General features: G+C 40.0%; 1 protein-coding gene across 1 annotated transcript in view; it reads left to right on the top strand.

Moving 5' to 3' along the window:
- The first annotated feature begins 2,934 nt into the window (after positions 1-2,934).
- The window catches only part of MANBA (mannosidase beta), a 57,313-nt gene continuing 48,797 nt past the window's right edge, over positions 2,935-11,450 (top strand). The window contains exon 1 of the mRNA XM_009273556.2: positions 2,935-4,361. The gene's annotated coding sequence lies outside the window, so the exon portion shown is untranslated. The remainder of the gene's footprint in view (positions 4,362-11,450) is intronic.

Below are 11,450 nucleotides of genomic sequence, written 5' to 3'. Positions count from 1 at the left end.
ATGTTGATCAGAACATGTTGTTTTTCAACAGCTTTTAACTAATCTTTGATCTGGAGTTGTACTTGATTGACTCTGGGAGAGTAGGCGGCTCTCTTTAAAGGACTGCTGTTGAGATTGGTTCCCCTTCAGGAGCTTCAAGCAGAAATACTCAGGCTCTGTACTTAACAATCGTAGGCTTTGCAAATCATCTAGGTAGTCTGGCTTTTGCCTCAACTTCATTCATCTTCCTATTAACTGTATGTTGTCCCATCGCAGACTTTAACATGTGCCGAGTATGATCTTATGCACTTAGAAGATGGTGATACTACTTTGTCCCCATGGGAGGAATGCTAGCTGGAGAGCTGGGTGGCTGGTTTTGCTCCAGCTGCTTTGGCATACTAGGGTTGTGGAGACAGAATTTGGAAATGCCTTTACCTTCATCTGGGATGGGAATTTTGACTCAAGTTTAGTCTCTGAGATATGATGTCATGATTCATTAGAGGGAATGCACAAATTAAGCTATTTCCTGTGTTCTTGAAGAGCTGCCTAACTGCTGATGTTCTTATCTTGGAAAACATTGATAAGCACTGAATACGATAGTTTCATCTGGGCTGAGGAAAAGAGAAGCCTATGCTTGTTTCTAAACCAAGCCTGGTTTTTTTACCACTCTGGCCAGGTAAGCCTCAGCGCTTCTTACCTCACAGTATTTGATGCAAGTCTAAAAAGAAACCGTGTTCATATAGTCAGAGTCCTGTCTTTTTTTCTTTTTTTTAAAGGGAATTTTCTGGATCACAACTTTTTACTGAACATGCAACTCAGATCCTCTTGGCATCTAAGCGAGGAACTGCAGTTTGCAACCCTATGTACAGAGCTTAGTGTGAGTCTATAACCCCTTCCTCCTGCCAAATTTGTGAAGGTAAATAGCGAAGATGTGTCATAGCTCTGGCAAAGACCACTGTTCAGTATGAAGCTATTCTTTGGGGAAGGATACTCTTGCTAAAACAAGGTTTACAGATTCTTTGCCATGGTATTAATCCTGCTTTGACAGTGAATGCAGAAAACCTTATTAATTCACAGATATCTTAGAAATTGAAGGATCTATTCAATATGACCATTATTTTATTCTTTTTCCTGTTGCAAGGTTTGGAATATTCTTACTGGAGTAAGAGATCCAGATCTCTTCATAAGATACTAGATTTTGTATCTGTACTCAGAAGAACATTGAGGAAAGTATCACTGTTAGCGACTGTAGGAGTTCTCAGGTAACAAACTTAGTGGAGAACAAGACAACTTATGGAACATGGCACTGACACATCCTTTTATAGAATGGATTAGTGCTGGCTGGAGAATTGACTTTATTCCATTCATTCAAGTCCCAATTGAATTGGGACTGCATGTTGTTCAATCTCTGTGTCTGTGAGAAGTCCCTTAAAGTCTTGCACCTCTTAAGCATACCTGTCTGGTCTAATTGACATATGTGCCTTGACAAGCTTGGAAGTACAAATTTTACCGTTTGTTTGTTTGTGTGTTTTGCTCAGCTTTTGTATACCTGTGTTCTTCCACTCCACCCTTTCTTCAGTTTTTCTCCTTGCTGTGAAGCCCAGTGAGGATTTCATTCCCTAAAGTTTCATGAAACTTTTATTAGAACCCACAGTGCTGACCTCTGAGAGGTTTGGGATTTCTTTTGAAAGGCCAGAGGACAAACCATATAGAAATACATTAGCCAGCTCAATTAATATAGATGCAAGTGAGATGCATGATGTTTGGAGAAGGCTTTCTTGCTTTGGTGATGCTATAATGAGTAGAAAATCTTACCCCATAAGCTTATAAAGGCAGCGTGCCATTAGTGTGTATTAAGCCACTGTGTGATTCTGCAAGTCTCCTGTTAAGTGTAGTAGAAATAAATACAAGCCCCCCAAAAGAGAATGAACGTGGCTTTGCATAAGCTTATTTTGCAACCTATTATGTTTTTTTTATGTAGTAGTAATGCTATAAAATCTTTGGGATACAATCATTTCTATATAGTTGGGGTGCTTAATACAGTTAGCTTTGCAGAAATAATGAAGCGTTTTTCATAATACTCAGAAGATGGAAGTTTCACATTGGTAAGTAGTAGTGCTATAAAAAGCAGGACAAAGTTTCTCGTGGTTTGTTTACAAAGAGAAGTTAACTGAAATGTGTAAGCCAAAGTGTGCAGTTAAGCACATATAAGGTATACTAGTGTAAGCCTCCTTTGATCCCAATTTTTGTAGTGTAAAAATCCTTTGGTTTGGGAGTTCATGGTTTGCTTGGGCATGAGTTCTAAGCTCAGTAACAAGCTGCCATGGGACAAGTGCAGATAGTGAGTCTAACCAGCATAAGAGGTAGAACTTTCCTGTGTAAATGAATCGTGACCCCCTTTTTCTGTTGTTGGCTGTACTAACTGCTCTTAACGTTTTTACAGTTTGAGTTGTATTGCATGAGGATATCAGGTCTTGTTTACGTAATGATTTAAGTTTCCTGAGAATCCATTCCAAATTCATTGAAAGCTGCACTTCAAGGTATCATCACACAATCACAAGCAATTGAATTAGAGCGGAGGTAGGTAGGTGGCTGTTACTTAATTTAGCTAGGCTTTTTTCCACTCCTGCTTCATATGTGCTGCACTTCACACTCAGAATTACTGTTTCAGTGCAAAGGATGTGAATTTTCATAGCCTTAACTTTTTATTTATAAATTGGGAAAGAAGTAAAAATGCATTCTGTTTGGATTAACCATAAATGAGATGAGAAAACTCAAGCCTTAAGAAAATGCAGGTAACCCTGAAGCATATTTTTGCACATAATATTCTTTCTGATACTGGTACGACTGATGTAGAAAAATACTCCCAACTTTTCAGAATGAAAACATGAAAAGACAGGCTTGTGGAAAGCCATGGACCAATTACCGTAAAACTTCTGGATGTGAAACTAACTCCTTGAAACAGCTTGCTTTTTTTTTTTTTTTTTTAACGTGGCTGATGTGGCATCTTACTGGCCACACATGCATTATGCTGTGCTTTGTGGGGGGGTGGGAGAAAAAAAGAGGAAGATTAAAAGAGAAGTTGCCATTTGCTGCTTAACTGAAGCTAGAACATCTCTGCTTCACAGGGCAGGAGACCCAATACAGAAATAGGTTGTAGTTGACCAATCAGCCCTCCTAACCTTGTTTTCCTTCCCACAGCCACCCTGCAATGTTTGTCTCCACCCTTTAGAGAACTGAACTTCATTTTGCCCGTTTCTCGCACATACGCCTACCCTGCTAGATAGCGCTGCTTTTTGCTGTCTTCCCTGATCTGATGGGGAATTTCTCATGTAACTTAGCTAGGCAGTGCCTGGGGACTCGGTGCTTCTAAACGAAGCAGCATGAACCAGTATTTTATGCAATTGCTAGGGCAAGTAATGCCTCTTGAGGTGCAAAGCATGGAGAAAGGGGCAACTTAGAATCTTTTTACTCCGTTAACTGCTGCAGTGGTTCTAACTGGGAGGAGAGCTTGTAAAAATACTTTAAAAAATGGGTTAAGAAACTTTCTTAAGTTTTTAGGTTAGATGAGTGTAGGTGAAACAACCGCCACATATTAGGATTAGGAATCTAGAGTGCAGATATGCGAGGACAAAGAGTGAAGGGGAAGAGCACAATGTTGTCAATCTCACTGAATTTTTAAAGAGAAGTTACCATGTAGCATATGCTGACACATACATCATGAATAATTTAGGGTGTGGACAGTGGAGAGGGCAGCCAGCTGTACCTTCTGAGCCAGCTGCAGCTAACTGATAAGCTCTTCTAGAAGAGTTGTGCTAGGAGGAAGTAGCAGCAATCATAGTTTGTGGTTACAAGATTATGGGTCATTGCCGGGAAGCTGGAAGGATAAACAGTGGATCAGCATCCTTGGTACTAAGAGAACACAACAAAACAGAAGAGGTCTTGAAAAATCTCCAAGTTAAAATTGCCACCAAGATGTTCACTAAACAATGAGTGACTCTTTCCAGTCATGCAGTGGCTTTCTCATGTCAGCATTAAGCTGTCCGCTGTTAACTGTCAAAGCAGGAGATGGGAGAAGAAAGCTTAGTTGTACCCTTCTGTCCTCCAAGTAAACCTTCATGGTTGTGACCAGGTATGGAGGACTCCAAAGTGAATATTGAGGAAAAATTGTTATTTGTCAACTTGCTAGGCATATTGAACTACATCATTAGACTAAATTGCCTAATTTTTTTTAAAATAGTTTTAAGTATTTTTTTGGTGTGATTGAAATTCCTCAGGGCATAGTTCCAGGCCTTTAAAACTATTTGTCAATATGACCACTGCTGATAAACAGTATTCAAAAAATGCTGAGAGAATCAACATAATAGAACCTTTATTGACAGGTAAGTTTTCAAGATGATTTTGCATCTTAAACTTTGTAAGTGCTTAATAACCTTTTGGAGTCATGACAGCTTCCTGTGGTGAAGAGCCATACCTTTGGAAATGATTATTTGCTGAATGCTGTTTATTTTTCTAGTATGTAAAAGTACCAAAAACTTAGGTGGCTGCTCACTCTTTAACTCACTAATAATTAAAACTTTAAATACCTTCAGAACATTGTGGCACTTTTGTGAAATATTCTATAGACATCAAAATGCATGCTGAATATTTATATACAAAGGGTTAATTGAAGTTATAGTGTAGCTTTCCTTCTTTCAGTAGATCTATACCAGTTTAGACTAGCTAAAGGTCTTTACACTTGCTGAAACAATCTTGGAGGATTCCAGGCAGTGATCTCTTGTGTTTTTTAGATCCTTTCTTACAGGCTGCCGTTGCCTTTGTGCCTACCTGCAGCCCTAGTGGTGAAAAAACAGAGCTCTTCCATGGATCTGTGACACTTGTAGCAGCTATCAAAGGTACAGGCAATAATTTGAGCACCAGATTATTTGGATCCACTGGGCTAAGAATTTAGCTGTAAACGAGTGTGAGTAGTATCTTAACGTAGCCACTCGCTGAAGAGGTTGGGGCTCTTCTTTCACCAGGGACTGAGCTGAAGAGACAAGGTTCTTTTCAAATTCCTAAGGCTCTTTAGTTTTTTGGCTAGAGGCATAATACTGCCTGCCTTCCCTGCTTCCAGTGCAAGTATCAAAATACTAAAATTTTAACTAGTACCAAACCAAGAAATTTGTAGTCAGATAGTACAAGAGTACGACAGGACACGAGGAAATGGAGTGAAGCTGCATCAGAAGTTCAGATTGGACATTAGGAAAATGTTCTTCACTGAGAGGGTGGTTGGTCACTGGAACAGGCTCCCCAGGGAAGTGGTCACAGCACCAAGCCTGTCAGAGTTCAGGGAGCGTCTGGATGACACTTAGTCATATGGTTTAGTTTTAGGTAGTCCTGCAAGGAGCAGGGGATTGGACTCGATGATCCTTATGGGTCCCTTCCAACTTGAGATATGCTATGATCCTTCGTACTCCTTATTCTCTTTGCTGCAGTAGTCTTTCCTTTTTGTTACAATGCAAATTGAACATGTAATGCCTTTTTTACAGATGGGTGTGTATAAAGTAGTATTTTTTAGTGCTGTTTGTGTACTAAGTAATTTGGAAAAAAAAAAAACAGAGCCCATATTAAAGTACGTCTGCTTGATGAATGTGTATGAGTCAATTTCTGTAACTTACTCCTGAGAGTAAGTACCAGTTTTTGTACCAGTGCAGTGAGCGATGTGGCATGTAGCATCCTGGACTGCATGAGGATGTAGTGCTGTTAGTAAGGGGCTTGCACTGGAATTGTTCGGACAAGCGAGGATTTTCCCATATGTAGGCAGGCTCTTGGCTTATGCTGTTGCGTAAGTGGGGCTTGAGTTGATTCAGTGGGGGCTTCATTGATTAAGAATTCTGGCAAGTCTTGTAGGTGCTGAAATAATCTTTCAAGAGGGGAAAAAAGTGTCTCTTGAGTACCCACAGTTTTCAGTAAAGTTATTTTGAATATTCCCTGGTGCTTGCATTAGGGTGACTTTTGCAGAAATGAATGGACAGAGTTTGTCCTAGTGCTGAAGCCAGGTGCATTACCCCCACTAAAGGTTTGAGAAACAGAGGTCCTGACCTGCCCCAGTGGTTTGTCTGAAGTGACTGAGCTAGAAAAAGAAATGCAGCTCCCAGGTGTTTTGGCAACTCCAAATCCATTTAAGTTTACTCATCCAATTTATCAGCTATAAATCTTTGTTGACATTCTCATAATACTCACCTGCATGGAAAACATTCATTAAAACAGTAGGCTGGATATATGTTTCATACTTAGCGTAATCTGTTTGGTATGTCCTGCACTCAGCTGGCAAAATGCCAAGAGAAGTACACAGTGTTAGTAAGACTCAGTGAAGCCTCTCAAACTTCTGTCATGGGAGAAACAGTTTGTTACCTGTGATACCCACGTTTTGAGGGATTTAATTTTAGGCATTTAGGGCCAAGTCATACATTGTATTGTGGTCACAGGTGACTGTCTAGTTTTAGACCTTTAAGAAAGGCTAAGCAAGCTGTTTCGTAATGTCTCCATATGTACTACTGCTTTCCTGTAAGTGCCAGAAAATCAGTTTTGATTCTAGATAAATTTTAAGTAAGTTTTAATGAGAGTTCATGGGGAGCTTGGACAGCACCATACCTAGTCGTAAGACAGTGGCTTTGCTGCTCATGAGACAAAGGGTAAATAACAATGGTCAGTGTTACATAATCTTATAAATAGATTAGGATTGTTTCAAAATTGTTTATAAATTGAAGAGAATAAAAGCTATGGGAATTCCACCTTCTAAAGAACTTGTCTTTAGGAATCTGGTCATGCTGGCTTTTAAGATCCTTATGCTTTTTGTGTCTGTGCTATGGAAGGTGGTGACCTGAAACCTAAATCCTGTGGTTTGAGCTCATCTCAAAACAAGATGTTATGTAGAGGTATAAATACAGGCTTTTGCCCCAGCATACCTGATGAAGTTTAAGGGTATACTCAAGGTATCACCTGCCTTTCTGCTTATGCAATTTTAAAATTATTATTACCTATTTTTGCTTTTTCCCCTCCATGTAGTATTTGCCTGGAGCAGTTGCTTCCCTTCCACATAATTATTTTTAATTACTTGTGATTGTTAGTGTTGAGTAATTCTGTTTGCTAAGGAAATCCCCTTGCAATGACCTGCAGACTTTACAATAATTCTGAAAGAAACTTTAGGCCTACCACTTAGATTGTCATTTGTATTTTGCTCGTGATAACCTAGTACAACGTTCTCTTCTAGTGATGTATTAAATGTCCTCATCTAAAAGCAATGTTAATTTATTTCCTCACTTTATTTTTAACATCCTTTTTGGATGGAATTCAAGATAAATATAGAATAATGCCTGAAACATGTTCTTTCTGTCTGTCCTTTACAAATCTATAGCTGGAGGGCTCCCTGCACTGTACTGCCTTTACGCCAGCCCAGAGAGTAACTATTTTGCATAGCAGTTCTATGTTTTGCAGAGGCAGTCATGAAACAGAGGACAGGCATTATGTTGCGAAGGTGTAGGGCTTTCATACAGATGTGCTGTACTGTCTGAAGGTATTTAGTCATGCGAACACCAGTCCAGTTTTACACCAGTATTTGTCCAACATGTCTGCATCGATATTGCTGCATCTATGCAAAACTCCCCAAAGTAGATGATCCTTTAGTTGTTTTGCATCTTTGACAAATGGTCTGTGGTGGTGGTATCCGCAGTGGTGTACGGTTACCAAGAGGTAGCAAGCCCCGATACGGACTGGTGTGAACATAAGTCCGGTTTTGCTTTAGAGGTGGTAACCTTCAGCAGAAGAATGGTACAGGGTGGACAGGTGGGGGCAGTAATATCTTAAAAGTACTGCAGCCAAATCTGTGAGAACCTGTTTGTTTAAAACCTTTGCATGAACTCATTGAACATGAATTTGAAAGAGAAAACAGCAGCAGCCTGTTGTGATGATAGAGATTGCATAGCAATTGGAAACAAAAGACTTCTGGATTAACACGGCAGAATTTGGGCAGCTTCAATGGAACTACTCTGAATTTATTCTAATAGAGCCAAAGGCATGGTTTTGCCTTCAGCTTTTTGTCTTAGTTGATAAAGAATATCCACTTGCAGTATCGTAAAGTAAGAATTGTAGTAACCTCCTAAATTTGTGGCATTTCAGAAGGAAATTGCATATGGTACACCGTAAAAGAAAGCCACACAAAAGATCTTGTTTTGTGTAAGATTTTAAAAGATAAAACCACAGCCTTTAAGACTTTAGTATCTTTAAACAGTAAAAATGTCATTTTTTTAAAAATACCCTCAAACAAACAGAAAACAAACCCTAAAACTGGGACATGATTTAACTTAATTATAAGCCTTGAACAAGGAAACAGCATGTTCTCAGAATACTTACTTAATTACAGCATTGTTTTTAGGTTGAGGTTTTTTTGTGTGTGTGTTGCTCCAGTCAGTCTTCAGCAGAAGGAATAAAAGGCAAAGAAAACACGGAAGTACAGTAAACATCTTGAAATGCAGTTTCCTTCTTACTGGGAAGCTACCACATGACTTGCTGAAAAAGATTCATTTAAAAAAAAAAAAAAGCCAGCTTGCAGTTGTTCTTTGGTAGCATTAAAATTTAATTCTCTGTAAATCTGCTTCTTGAGAGATAATATCCTACAAGATCTCTCAAGCAGCACTACAGTGTTTAAATGCTTTTAGTGTTTGAGTGAATTTAAGGAAAATACACCGCATTGTTTGATTGTCCTGAAAGCATTACTCATTGACAGATGCGGGCAGAAACAGAACAAGGCTTTCTACTATTAATGTATAATGATTTTATAGTATGAACTTTTAAAGGTGAGAAGATACTAACTTTGACTGAATTCTACAACATGCAAAGGCAGATGGGGTAATTCAATCTCCTACGATGATAGTCTTTTTTGCCAATCTTGCTAAAAGATGGCTGGGAGTTGAACTGAAATGGGACCTGCATTTCAGTTAGTCAATATATTGAATGTGGGTTACTCAGTCTTAAAAATACACAGTAACTGTTCCAACAGCTACATTTCTGCACAGAGTTCTGCTGCCAAACAGTATGGGTCCCAGCCATCCCTTTTTGAAGCTGGTAGCAGAGATTTTTTTTTCCAGAGTGACAAAAAGATCAGCTACTGTTTCTCTCCTTGGACCAGTATTTCTCAAACTGTGCGCCCCTGTGCTCTCACAGGTGAAAAAATCACCTGTGGTTATATTGTGTACTTTTTCTTTATATGGTAGATGAATGGAAGGACTGGCATTTTTATGTTGTATTGAAACGAAAGGTTGTCAGCTGAAAAGGATTTGGATCAGAAATATAAAGGCATGTTGACCATGTTCAGTAATGTTTTAAACACATATCTAGGGTGGATTCTTATGGTGTGCTGAATTAGGTGTGTGAAAGCCAGGAGCCAAAACAAAACTCTGGTATCCCTATTCTTGTCTGTGGTTCACTCTTGCACTCTATGCTGCATACCAGGAGCAGCAGCATGTTTTTGTGTCAGTCACACTTTACTCTTATGTGATTTGGTGTATGAACTGTATATATGTTGTTAAGCTAATTAACTCTTTAGCATCTCAAGGTGCTTTATGTATTCTTTCCACCTCTAATTTTACAGTTTATAATTACAGACAATAAGAAAACATAAGGACAGAAATGGAAAAACTGAATAAAGTCCTGCAGTTAACTGGGGTTTCTTTGAATGCTATTGGTTGGCTGCATTTCTGTGCAGAATCACGTGTATGCACCTACATGCAGTTAGTAGTTTGCTTTCTTTGTATGCACAGTGACCCAACTCTTCTGTTAAAAGAAAAAAAAAAATTACATAGTAACAGGAAGGTAAGTGACACTACTGGTAGCATTACTTCTTCAAAGGAATTTGCAAGATTTTCAGTTTAAGCATATTTCACCTTCTCACTTAAGTGTATTCCAAGACAGCAAATTACCTGCCTGACCAAGATTCTGACCTGGCTCATAAAAGAAGTAAAAATTACACAAATCCAAATGGAACATTCATTTAATAAACTATGCTTTAAGAATAAACAACAAAAACCACCACCACCAAAAAAAACCCTAAACCCCACCCCAAAGATGCTACAAACCATAAGCTAAGGTCATGGAATGGCTGCTGAAATGAGCATTTTCAATTTCATGTTGAGCTGTGTGAGGGAGTAAAGTAATTTGTATCCAAAGAAAAGCAAGCCAACTGCTTTCTAATCTGCTCACAGCTGAGCAGGCATACAGGGAAGCTAGTCTCAAAAGTTCTTAGATACTCTTCTGGTTTGTGCTGTCACAACCTTTGGAAGGTATGTGGGCTAGTCACTCTTGCAATTGCGAGAGTCTTCAAAGTCTGAGCACTTCTCTATATTGTGAAATGAGATTCAGTGGATTGCACAGCTGTTTTCCACCTGCTGTACAGCTTCAGCTGGAGGAACAGCTAGACAAAGTGCAACCATGCCATTGTGTGAAACATCTCCAATTTATGGAGGTGATCTAGGCCCTTCTGTACCAGGGTTCAGTGGAAACAGAGCATGAAGTAGGGTGGCTGGCTACCCCTAAAGGAGTAGCTCAGGCCACTGATTGCCTTTCGCTCCTTCCACTGAGCCATTTAAGAACTTACTGCTTTAATTCCTGGGTTTGGGCTGTGAATGAAGAGATTAAGCTAGCAAGGTCATGCAGGAAAGCTGCAGCGTGGTTTGGAAACCATACATCAGGTTGTTTCTTTGGAGCTGACCCTTCTGTTCCTTTGCAGATGAACATACTCAATTTTTATAAACAAAATCTACAGCAACAGTGCTAGCATTGCTTTATGAGAAGCCAGAGTACTTTTTTTTTTATGAGACGTTTGTTCAGGTTTTATATGCCTCTCTAATTTTATGAGAAAAAGGAGGTGGAAGTCTGAGGCCATGTAAAATCTCGACTTGAGGGAGCCAATACTGAAAGTACCTGTTGCAGTGTTGTCACAGCTCTTTCCTCCCACTTCACTGCAGTCTTCTAGAGCTCTAAGTAAATTTGCTACGTCTGAAAGATTTGTAACCTTATATTGCTCCTATTATCAATGTTCCACTGTGCCTCTTCTTGGAGCAAAAAACCCACACTTTTTTTTTTTCTTTCTTCTGCTGTTAATGTGAACGCCCTGCTCGGTAAGCTTTTCTGCCCTCACGTTGTGCCGGCTTGCTTGAAGAGTCGCTTGGACAGGGGTTTGTGCAAGTACCCATCACCGCTTTAGCCGGGGAGGGGGCGGGAAAGCGGTCTCGGCCCCCTCGCTTGCTGTCAGGGACGTCCAACGCGGGCTGCGCTCAGCCGCCATGGGGAAAGCCGCTCTCCAGCTGACTGGAAATCCTCCGAGGAGCCGCGCTGGGTCGTCCTCAGCAGCGCCATCTTTCCTTTCCCCCGCTACAGCGCTACCCTTGAGCGGCCTCCCGGCCCCGACAAGCCGTCAACGGGCGGCGGGGGGC

This window comes from Aptenodytes forsteri, unplaced genomic scaffold, assembly GCF_000699145.1.
Source record: "Aptenodytes forsteri isolate BGI_AS27 unplaced genomic scaffold, ASM69914v1 Scaffold93, whole genome shotgun sequence".
NCBI lineage: Eukaryota > Metazoa > Chordata > Aves > Sphenisciformes > Spheniscidae > Aptenodytes > Aptenodytes forsteri.
The sequence above is the reverse complement of the archived record's forward strand: the minus strand, read 5'-3'. Positions and strand labels throughout refer to the sequence as shown.